Here is a 12847-nt window from a genome sequence, read left to right on the forward strand (position 1 = left end):
CAATAATCATACAACCAACTTCTAAGGGAGAATCTGAATTTGGATCTTTTGGCTTCAAAGTCCTTGACCTTTCTGGTAGAGCACCCTCTTTCCTGGTAGAACCCTGACTTATAGCACAGCAGAGGTTGGGTAAGGAAAACTAAGCAGAAGTGCATGCTGGGTAATCCCACAATTACCTTCCCAGCTCTTTCCAGCGAGGCTATGGAAAAGTTGGCTAGCCAGAGAATAGCATCCACATTTCACTATCCCAACAAGGATTCTTCTGAAGGGTTAACAATTACCACAGCACCAGCAACAGTAAGCCAGGACTAACTTGGACCCACACAGATGTGCTTGAGACCAAGGCTAAGAACTCTGGCACAGCTGGGGTGTGATCTTCAGGACTGCTGACAGGACAGGACAGTGGCTCCTGAGAAGTACCTCACCCTGAGGGAAAGGAAAGCCTAAGCACACAAACTGAGTCCATGCTGTAGGGAAGGGATTGGTGCCCTCCAGGGTTGGCCACACCCAATATCCTTTGTCCCATGCTCTACAGGCTTTCGAAGTCAGTGAAGTTTAAAAGCACTGTCATAGTTTTCAAAGATCTTGAAGAGGTGGGGTTGGGTAAATGGTGTGTTAGCAGTTTCCCTAGAGACAGAGTAGAATGGTTGGCACTGTATACTGAGTAGGCTATGAAGGGGTGGTCTGGAACACAGGCATCAGTGAGCTGAAGGACCAGGCAGCCATCCTAGACAGTACCTCAGCGAGGGAGGTCCAGAAGAAGGGTGGGGCTTGCTTTTGTGCCTCACGGTATACAGGAGCTTAACCATGAGTATTCATTGTTGAACTAATTTGAGGAATAGAGGGGGCTGCAGTTTCACATAGGTTAGGCACATCCACACTACAGCCTATGGGCCACGGGCATCCCAGGATAGAAATGAATGTGGCCCAACAAATGTGACAATACATCACAATGTCAAAAGATTGAACATCTCTGATATGGGGATAGAAAGAGAGAGAAATAAGTCACCAAAGATGGTTATTCTGCTTGATTTCACCCCAAGCTGGTGACAATCAGAAACTATAGTCATTTTTGTCCAGTTGCATGGGAGGTCATCATTGACACTGAGTCTAAACAAAGAGCCTTCTTGAGAAGAAAGGTACTTCCTGGGCCACTCACTTCATATCAGCAGCTTTATGGTCTATCAAGTAGGCAGGGTTATACATTGAAATGATATTTGCATTTATTAGATAATGCAAGAAAACATCTATACATGTTGTCTTATTTAGGGTTTCTATTGCTGTGAAGAGATACCATGACCATGACTTATAAAGGAAAACATTGAATTGGGGTGGCTGCTTACAGTTCAGAGGTTCAGCCCATTGTCATCATGGTGGGACGTTGCAGAGTTCAGGCAGACATGATGCTGGAGTTGTAGATGAGTGTCCTACATCTTGCAGGCAACAAGAAGTGTTCTGTGACACTGAGCGAAGCTTAAGCAAAAGAGACCTCAAAAGCCACCCGCACAGTGACATACTTTCTTCAACAAGGACACACCTCCCAATAGCGCCACTCCCTATGAGCTTATGGGGCCAAATACATTCAAACTGCCATATTCCACTCCCTGACCCCCATAAGCTTGTTTTGTTGTTGTTGTTGTTGTTGTTGTTGTTGTTGTTGCTGTTTGGTTGATTGGTTGTTTTTTTGGTTTGGTTTGGGTTTGGGTTTTTGGTTTGGTTTGGTTTTTGGTTTTTTGGTTTTGTTTGCTGGTTGGTTGGTTGTTTTTTTTGTCTTTTAAGAAAGGGTTTCTCTATACCTTTAGAGCCTATCCTGGAACTTGCTCTGTAGACCAGGCTGGCCTCAAACTCAGAGATCTGCCTGTCTCTGCCTCTTGAGTGCTGGGATTAAAGGTATTTGCCACCACTGCCCAGCTTTCCCATAAACTTGTAACAATATCATAATGCAAAATGCATTCAGTCCAATTTCAAAAGTCCCCATAGTCTATCACAGTCGCAATAATTTTTAAAAATCCAAAGTTCAAAGTCTCTTAAGAAATTCATGTAATCCCCTATAAAATAAAAATAAGAAAGCAAATCACTTATTTCCAACATATAATGTCGCAGGATATACATTACCACTCCAAACTGTAGGGAAGGGAGCATAGTGAGGAAATACTGGACCAAAGCAAGACCTAAAATCAGCTGGGCAAACTCCAAACTCTGTATCTCCATGTCTGATGTGAAAATCCTCTTCAGATCTCCAATTCCTTTCAGCTTTGTTGATTACAACACACTTCTTTCCCTTAGGCTGGTTCTACTCCCTGTTAGCAGCTTTCCTTGGCAGATATCCCACCAGTGTGGCATCTCCAACATCTTGGGGTCTGTAAAGTAATCCAGGCTTCAACTTCATAACTATCAGTGTTCAGTTCAGAAAATCGTCTACTGTGCCAATGCATTCAAGGCTGTTCCCCACTTTCTCTTCTATCAGGTTCAGTGTGTCTGGTTTTCTGTTGAGGTCTTTGATCCACTTGGACTTGAGTTTTAAGCAGGGTGATAAATATGGATCTATTTGCATTCTTCTACATGCAGACATCCAGTTTAATTAACACCATTTGTTGAAGATGCTATCTTTTTTTCCAGTGTGTATTTCTGGCTTCTTTATCAAAACTCAGGTCCATCGGTGTGTGAGGTGTGTGAATTTATGTCTAGATCGTCAATTCGATTCCATTTGATCATCATGTCAGTTTTTATCCCAATACCATGAGGTTTTTATTACTATAGGTCTGGAACTGGATATTTTTTGTAGCCAGGCAAGGCTTCCAGTGGTAGAACTGGGTTATATTCAGTTGGGTTGTTGGCCAATAGGTCGCCATGGAGATCTCTAAACAACCCAGCCTAATGCTAGAACAGAAGGTCACTCTCTGAAAACTGACAGAGGTCCCTGTTGCCGAGGATAACATCCACACAGCTCATTGAAGGTAGGGAGGTGGATCTGGTATGGACTTGGAGCCTTCACTCCTACATTCTAGTGCCTTTGCTATGAGAAGGTACTCTGCAGGTTACAGAAAGAGAAGACATCAACCCAGACAAAAGCCCTCCACCTGCCACCTGTTCTGCCTGTAAGATGTGTTGGGCAATGGTGGTGCAGAACCAATGTTTGGTTTAACTTAAGGCCCATTCCACAAGGGGAAGCCCATGCCCTACACTGCCTGGATAGCCAAGAACCAGAAACAGGATGCCCAGGGACATAGAATAGAACCAAACACAACTGGCAAAAAAAAAAAAGAAAAGGAGAGAAAATAAAAATATTCCTATCGTATTCCGCTATACTCATAGATCAATGCCTTGTCCACTATTACCAGAGAGGTTTCCTCCTGCAGCAGATGGAAGTGGACGCAGAGACCCACAACCGAACATTATGCAGAGAGTCTAAATTGGAGGTCTCCATCAGGTCCCTCCCCTCAGAGATCAGGGAACCAAGTGGAAGAGGGGAGGAAAGACTGTAGGAGTTAGAGGGGATGGAGGACACCAGGAGAACATGGCCCACAAAATCAACTACACAGGGCTTACCTGGGCTCACAGACAACGAAATGCCAAGCACAGGGACTGCATCTCTGACTCTTTTGCCTGCTCTTGAGACTCTTTTCCTCTGTTAAGTTGACTTGTTCAGCTTCCATATGAGGGCTTCTACCTTCTCCTATTCCATCTTGTTTTGTCCTGTTTGGCTGTTGTCTTTTGGGGTCCCTGCTCTTTTCTGAAGAGGAAACAGAGAAGCAGTGGATGGGGGGGGAGGAGATGGGAGCTAGGAGGGGTGAGGGAAGGGAAACTGTGGTTCAGATGTATGAGAGAAGAATCTATTTTCAATTTTAAAAGCCTCACACTCTTTTCCTTGCTAAATCATGTATTTCATCTTTCTGTTTTAGGCATGAATAAGAGTCCAGGGGACGTGGGCTGAAATTTCCAGGTTCTTATGTTCGAGGACAAAAAACTACACCAGGGACACACTATAAGGTAATCAAAACAGAAAGTTTCTTAAGAAAGAGAAAAGCACTCCTCTTGAGAATGGAGGTTAGCTGGGAAAGGGCATACACTCAGAAGTGCTTGGTCATGAGTCACATGACCCTCTATAGGTCTTTACATAGCACCTGTCTCTCACATTGTATGTTCAGTTCATTGCCTGTAGTCAGGTAAGGAAAGATGTCCAGTCCTCTGCCAACTGACATCCTTTATATGTTAGTCCCGAGGCCATTCACTCCTGTCCCTATTCTCCTGACACATCTCTGCTTTTGAATTGTTACTATAATTCTCACCCAATGCAGCTAGCAACAGGCATTGCACAGCCTGGGTGTGATGGTATCTTGGATTTCCTCCATCAAGCAACTTGATCTATTACAATTCAGCCTCAAACAAGTTCTCAAGACATGGGAAAACAAATCCAGATTCTTTGCCAGAATATAACACTGATTCATCTCCACTGCAAATCCCTGTGGAATGCCCTCTGAAATTTCAAGAGCCTCCAGTGTCCTCGTTTCTCTCAGCATCCTGGTCTTCTACAAGCTCACCAGAACAGCCCGATAAGCTCTTCTTATAGCATTCCAGGGCTCCTCTGACCTGCAGCTCCAGATCTGTCCACATTCCTCCCACAAACCAGTTCCAAAGACCTGTCAGTTTTATTGCAGCCACAGCCTCACTCTTTGGTAATTTTAGTATTCCTTATTTGTCTCATTGCAGTGACAAAATACAGGACAGAAGCAACTTAAGAAAAGGAACATTTGTTTTGACTCAGAGTTTAAGAGGATATAATTAATTAAAAAGTGAAAGCATGGCAGAGCCTATGGCAATGGGGGAGGGGCTGGGACCTCTTGAATCTTCATAGTTTGGAAATAAAGGGTGGGGAACAGCAGCATTCAGCCAGCTTTCTCGTTTCCCCCTTTTCATCCAGTCCAAGACTACAACCCATCAGATGGTTTCACACACATTAATGTCCAGTCTTCCTTTTTTCGATTAAGCTCTGGAAACACCCTCACAGACACATCCAAAGGTATATTAAGTAGAGGGTGTTTCTTAATCTAATGATGATTAACCATCTCATACCCAATAGTAGATGGAAAGAAAAAAATTACACTATATGTATCAAGTGGACTGCTTTGTGAGACTACAAGCAAGTACAGCTACAACCAACGGCACAAATGGATCTCACAAACATCAAGTTGAGAAAAGGAAGGCAGAAGCAAGATTTGCCTTACACAAATGCACAGATAAGCAAATGTGTCCTAAGGAAAAGTAGAGATGACCTTGGGCACAAGACGTGAATAGAGACACAGAAGAGGTTTCTATGACCTGGGAATATTCCATGTTTTCATTAGTGTGTTGGTTACAGGGTTAGTGATGGTTTAAATGTAAACTGCCTCCTTCACAGTCATGTATTAAAACATTAGGTCCCCAGCTGGTGGCACTTTTTTGGAACATTATAGAATTTTCCAAATCATGGCAAGAAATGAGGGACACCTTACTTTTTATTTCCGACTCCACCTCTTGATGGACAATGCCAAAATCACATTCACAAAAGCATGTAGGATCAGCAATATTAGAATAGCAAATAAACCTATTACAATTATAAAACATAATACCATTTAAAAGTTTAACTAGTTTGGTAAATAAATCTTACAATCTACTACAACTATCCAATGAAAATTAGAACTAAGCATCATTCTGCAGCAAATCAAAACCTTTAGGCTGTCAAGAGGAAAATGAGAGCACTAGCAAACAAAAGCACAAAAGAAGGAAGCACATTCCTACTGGAGCCTCATGTCTCCCCTGGATCCAAGACTGAAGCAAGAGGAATAAGGTGCATTTATGGTTTGGTCTATATCAATGGCTCCCAACCTGTGGGTGACGACCCCTTTGGGGATTACATATCAGATATCCTGCACATCAGATATTTATATTACAATTCAAAACAGTAGCAAAATTACAGCTATGAAGTAGCCATGAAACAATTTTATTGTTAGGGGTCACCAAACATGGGGAACTGTATTGAAGGGTGGCAGCATTAGGAAAGTTAAGAACCTGTATTATAGGTTCTATAGTATCTATATTATCACATGGGAGTGTGACAGTTTACCACAGTTAAAGCAAGAGAGAAACAACAGATGTCTACTGCAGACATCACTTATTGCACTGGTGGTCATCACAGGAAAAGATCCTAAACTGAGTGTTGAGGAATAATTGTGTACATTGTAAACATGTGTCTTTGCCTAAGGCTCCTTCTGACTGGTTTAATAAAGAGCTGAATGGCCAATAGCTAGACAGGAGAGGATAGGCGTGATTTCCAGGGAGAGGGAGGAAAAGGAGGAATCTAGGCATGCCGATTTATGCCAGAGACTCTGAGGAAGTCAGACATACAGTGCAGAACAGAGGTAAACAAGCCATGTGGCAGAATGCAGATTAACAGAGACAGGTTAATTTAAGTTTTAAGAGCTAGCTAGAAAGAAGCCTGAGCTAAGGCCAAGTTTCATAATTAGTACTAAGTCTCTGTGTCATTATTGGGGACCTGGCAGTTCCACAAAAGAAAGTCCAACTCCATTTGAGAAAATTGTTACATGTCAATCACAAGTAAGTATGTTTTTTCCACTGAACTCAGCTGAAAAATTCCAGCATTCTCTGGAATAGCACACAGGCCAAATCCATTAGTAATGATATTAAAATACTTTAAAAACATGAACCAAGTTGTAAAACACGTCTCCTAGAACAAGGCCTGAGAACAATCAGGTTTAATACTCATCAAGCTAGGAACATGTGCTAATGCCTTTCTGACTGCTGGTTTTAAAGATCTTCCACATTGTTTGGCCACACATAGTTCTGATAACAGTTTTGAGTTACAAGTTGGAAACCCTGAGCTGGGCCAGGCAGTGGTGATGCACTCCTTTAATCCCAGCACTCTGTGAGTTTGAGGCCAGCCTGATCTACAGAGTGAGTTGCAGGACATCAGGGGCTACACAGAGAAACCCTATCTTGGGAGGAAAAAAAGAAAGAATGAGAGAGAGAGAGAGAGAGAGAGAGAGAGAGAGAGAGAGAGAGAGAGAGAGAGAGAGAACCCTGAGGAGCTAACAAGCACCTGCTTCTCTGCCCTAAGGAGGTTCTCTGGGATCAGAAAGATACCTGGTGACTATGATGACATTTAACCCAGGAGCTCAACCCAAGACCTCAGCACTTTCTGTGGGACCTTCCATAATGAACAAGCAGCAGGAATGAATACTTTAGCCTGATAAGTTCAAACTAACCATTTTTCAGGGTGGAGACCCAAAGTGGTATTATATGAAGAGCTACATTCTTTTCTGAACTAGTGTGGGCATGGGCAAACTTTTCTGTAAAACACTGATTGTAAATCTTGGGCTTTGCAGGCTGTGTTAATCAGCTTTCTGTTACTGCCAAAAACATCTGTGATATTCAACTTGAGAAGAGAGTCATTGTGGCTCACTGTTTTAGAGGGCCCATAGTCACGTGGTCCTTGTTTTGTGTGTATGTGTTGGGGTAGGGGTACTGGAACACTACATCAAGGTGAGAGTATGCAGAAAATTAAATAATTCATCCTGTGGCAGCCAGGAAGCAAAGAGAGGAGAGGAGGAGGAGCCAAAGTCACAATACCAAGTTCAAGAGCACACTTGTAATAGCCTAATGTCCTCCTACTAGGGTTCACTACCTCTCAGTAGGGCCACAGACACATGGGCTTTCTGAACTATAAGAAAGGCATACTATCTCTGCTGTAACTACTCAACTGTCCCAATAGACTCAAAGTGGACCATGGACAATACCTAATGATTGGGTATACTGTGCTCCAGTAACAGTTTATAAAATGTGTCAATTCTGGAAGGCAGGGTGTAAAGAAAGTCCTATCTGTAAAGAGTCACAGTCAGCATTTCCTATATCCTAGCCCTCTGTCCCTACCTACCATAGGACCAAAGCTTGCACTCCTCTCTCTGCAGAGTTGGCAAGAGCTAGGTCAGATTGGAACTGTGCTCACACTCACACCGGCCAAAGTTGGATGTAGAATTTGCATACCATTCAAAGTGACTCCCTGGGCAAAAGTGGGCAAGCATGCTCTGGGAAGACGAGTAAGATACTTGATGAAAAATAAGAAAGAAATCTGAGGCAACCCTGACAGAAATAGAGAGAAGGGGAATGTTCTAGAGCAGTGGTTCTCAACCTATGGGGTCACAACCCCTTTGGGGGGTCAAATGGCCTTTTCAAAGAGGTCTCACATGAGATATCCTGCATACCAGATATTTACATTACAACTCATAACAGTAGCAAATTTACAGTTATGAAGTAGCAATGAAATAATTTTATGATTGGGGGTAACCACAACATGAGGGTCACAACATTAGGAGGGTTGAGAACCACTGCTCTAAAGTGAGGGAATATTAGATACCCTAAAAAAAAGCCTGAGAGAACTTGTTCCCTATAATCATACAGAGATATGAATTAGCTGACCTGAACCCTCCCTTGAATTCTTCAACAGGAGGAGGATAGGTGGAGGTGGTATTTGGTGGGGTTTGTGGTTTTGTTTTTTATTTGTTTGTTTGTTTGTTTGTTTGGGTTTTTGTTGTTTCGGTGGTGGGTTTTTTGTTTTGTTTGTTTGTTTGTTTGTTTGTTTTGTCTAGGAGTTAGCGCACTGTAGCTCTGAGCTTCCCAACATACCCAGCTTCATTACCTCCTCTCTCTCTGCCTATGTGACCAGTACACAATAAAACCCTAGTCACTGACTAACTCTTCACAATAGTGTCAAACCTATCACTGGGGAAATCAGGTATCTCCTGTGTACCTTCCCAGTGAGAACTTTCTTGGAAGCTTGGACCTAGTTTCCCCCAGAGTTTGTCTTACACATCTTTATATAAGTTCTCTGCCTTTGCTTGTGGTCCTAACAGAGCACAGCTACGAGGGCAACTCTACCACTGAACCCTGATGATCCCAGCGAATCAGCAAACCTAGAGGTGAGCATAGGGAATCGCCCTGACCCAGTTGGCATCAGAAGTGGGATGTGCTAGGACAGTCCTGACTCACTGAAATATGACAGAAAACATTTGAAAGGAAAATGAAATCTGGAGAGGCAGAAGGTGACAAATGTTTAATGTCTGGATCCTGTGGAGTCCCTCAATACTGAACAGCAGCTGTTCTGTGTGTTGTAAGCTGTGCGTTCTCTGTGGAATTTTGGGATGACCTATCATCTCAAAACCCAGGAGAGGAGGCTCATCTGGCTGCCGTGGGCCACTTCAGCCAACAGTGATGGAGTAAGGCCTGTGACTCAGATGATGTCTTTCAGTTTTATTCTCTTCTTCAGTTAGGAACATGAAGAAACCTCAAATAGCCAAAGATGGATTTCAGAATAAATTAAAAATGTGAAAAGTTTGCCTAGTGGTTTTGCTTCCAAGTTACATCTGTTTGCAGTGTGAGACCAAAGCTTTAGATAAACTGGGTGGGTGTGGGGGATATTCAAATTTTCTGCTATTTTTTTTTCTTCAACCCAACTGTACCCTGCCACAGTAACTATCATGATCCCTTATACGCCAGTAAAAATCTGGCTTGGAAATGGTAGTATTTGCCGTTAAAGGATGAATTCACTGCTAAAAAAGATGATGTAAAATGTTATGTTTGTAACTTCACCTGAAGTAAAGAAAGATGCAAAGCAGGAAGTACCAAAAGAGCACAGTGGTCTTGTTGTTCCAGCTGGTGAATGGAAATGTAAACTCTTGAGTTTGGAAAACAAAATCCACCCCCAGAGCTGATGAGATTTACTGTGATTTTTAGCCACGGAAGCAGGTAAAGGAGCAAACATGGAAAGATGAACAGTTTCTAGAGACACACTTAGAATTTTAAAATCTTTTTTAAAAGATTTTTACGTATGTCTATGTGTCTGTATGAGTGCATGCCACTTGTGGGTGCCCCCAGAGGCCAAAAAAGAGGGTGTTGGATACACTAGAAGTGGAGTTATAGGCAGTTGATGTGGGTACTAGAAACTGAATTCAGGTTCTCTGCAAGAGCAGCCAGTATTCTCAACTACCGACCATCTCCCCCGCCCTGCTTTTAGAAGTTCAATGAATAGTTTTTGCTTTGCTAATAACTCTCCCAAAATCAGACATCAAATCCTCAGAGAGATCCGTGACTTTCTAACTGGACTCCTTAAGACGGTCAGTCTGGATCAACTTTTTAATCAAGAGATCTTTGCCACACAGGTTTCACTGTGTGGAAAGTTATAGAACAATTAAGAGGTAGAGCCTCCCCAGAGGCAGTAGGTCACTGGAGTTGGAACACATTGCTTGGTCCTCTAGAACTGGCCAAGAAAAGCCTTTGGATTGTGATTGTTTCATCTTGAATCCATGGGTCCTAATTCTTTGGACTTTAAGTTAAAATCTGATGGCTCTGCTGGAGGGTTTCGGCTCCAGGACCAGCTGTAATGAACTCTAGAGTAAGCAGGCTTAGGTTCACTGAATAAGACTTTAACTTGGGAGAGCCAGTTCAGATGGAGACAACCCTTGGGAGAGACATAAGCCATGAAATAATTGTAGATACTGACTGGACTATATGTAGATGGCCAAGGAAGAGGCTTTACCTTTGGATTGGACCACCTGAAATGGAGCCACCCACTGCCTGTCTCTACATTTCTGAGGTAGAGACCAGTGACCTCTACCAGAGGCTCCACCTCCCAGTGACTGTGCCCTCCCCACCACTCCTAGTAGACTGGAATCTAATTCCAGGAATATGTGATTTCTATAGCATATGTGACCATTAGATGAGTTTTGTTGCATGTTTCGATGGCCTCCCTCTATTATCCTTTTCTTCAGTTCACATAGCTTTGGTGGCAGTTTGATAATCAAACGCAGAAGTTGGGGGGTGGGGGACTGATCTTTTCTAGGCTACTCACTAGATGTGATCAGCACAAGGCAGTGGGAATTTATGCCAACTGGGTTTCAAGCTTTCTAAAAATGCAGGACTCTACCCTGACCGATGGTTGAACATGACATGCCTCCCAGCTTAAGTGGAAGGGAAGTGCCGGTCCCCCACCCCACCCCCTTATGCACACATATGTAAACACTTGGTCCTAAGCAGGTTTCACTGTGTGGAAAGTTATAGAACAATTAAGAGGTAGAGCCTCCCCAGAGGCAGTGGGTCACTGGAGGCAAGTTTCAAAGCTTTATTGCCCAGTTCTGCTTCCTGGCCACTCTCTGGTCCTGACTGGGGATGGAATGTGATTGGCTGGACTCCTACCTGGTTCACTTCTTCCCTGTCACAGGGGGATGATTCCCAGGAAACATAAGCTAGGATAAGCCCTCTCTTCCTTCACTGCTACGTGTTATGAATTTGGCCGTAACAATGAGAAAAGTAACTAAACAGAAAACTGGAAACAAGAAGTTGGGCTGTTGTTATAATAAACCTAACCATATGGCTCTTTGGCATTTGGAACCAATTTATGGGAAGAATATGGAAGAGTTTGCAGATGTGGGCTAGAAAATAGTGTAGCTGGAACTTAAACATTCCGCTAGAAGTGTGGAAGGTTAGAATCCCAAGAAAAATGTCTACAGTGGCAGCCTGACTTATGAGGTTTCAGGGAACAAGAACTCTATGAGAAATTGAGCTAAAGATCAATTTTACTAATTGTTTTTCCTACTGCTGAGATAAAATATTGACAAAATCAACTTAAAGGAGAAATAGTTTATTCCTGTGCATGGTGGTCAAGAGCTGCATTTCCCATTCAAACAGTCACATAGAACTTAAGCTGTAAGGATGAACATGATGTTCAACCATCAGTCAGGACAGCCTGAGGACGAGGTCTGTCATGACAGGAAGGTCCTGACGGTGTGAGCTTAAGGCAGCTGATCTTTGATCAACAGTCGGGAAATAGTGAGTTAATTTTCTCAGCTCACTTGTGCCATGTAACAGATTACAAAACTAACACCTAGTGTCTTACCTATGCCAAAGGAGATGATCAGATGATTATAAAGCTTCAGCTCAGGATGAGATCAACATGGAAACAAGCTGATAGCACTGGAGAGAGATGCTCGGTCTCAGCACGCATCTGGGACAACTCACTATTGCCTGTATCTCCAGTTCCAGGTGATCCAAAATCCACTCTGGCCTTCATGGGCACAAGGCAAGTATAAGACACACACACACACACACACACACACAGACATGCTGTATTAGCTACTTGAGCTTCACAGTGAACAAAATGCCTGACATAGGCAACTTAAGGGAGGGTTTTTCTGGCTCACCATTTCAGACATTTCACTGTATTACATAAGTGGGCATAGTGTAGCAGATCTATTCACGTCCTGGTGTAGAGGATGTGGCGGGGGGGGGGGGGGGGGGGACGGACGGACGAGGGGGCGCTGGAAGTTGATAGAAACAGTATGCCCACAATGTCCACTGTTAGGGACCTACTCCCTCCAATGAGGACTTTGAACTCACCACATTCCATAATGAAAGGAGACAATTTCTGACACAACATCCCCTAAGTTTCTAGAGCTTTCAAAATAGTGCCACCAGCTGGGACAAAGCGTCCAAGACATGACCCTGTGAGGGATACTTCCGATTCAAACCATAACCCATGCTTACAGGTAAACAAGTGAGGTTGGATGTGGGCTGTGGTTTTGTGGGCTTTCTTTGCTTCAGTAATGTCCCTAGGTCAGCTCCTTGTCCCTTTCCAGTGCTTCCATCCCTAAACTCCTCGATCACCGTACTCCACACACAAGATACTGTTTCTCAACACATCTGGTGTGCGTCTTGCTATCTTATATGTCCCACCACCCACTTCCTCGACTGCTCACCTCTCAGTGTCCTGGGAGTTCAGAGTGTGGCATATGTTTAGCCT

The sequence above is a fragment of the Cricetulus griseus genome, assembly GCF_003668045.3.
Source record: "Cricetulus griseus strain 17A/GY chromosome 1 unlocalized genomic scaffold, alternate assembly CriGri-PICRH-1.0 chr1_1, whole genome shotgun sequence".
In the NCBI taxonomy this organism is placed as follows: domain Eukaryota; kingdom Metazoa; phylum Chordata; class Mammalia; order Rodentia; family Cricetidae; genus Cricetulus; species Cricetulus griseus.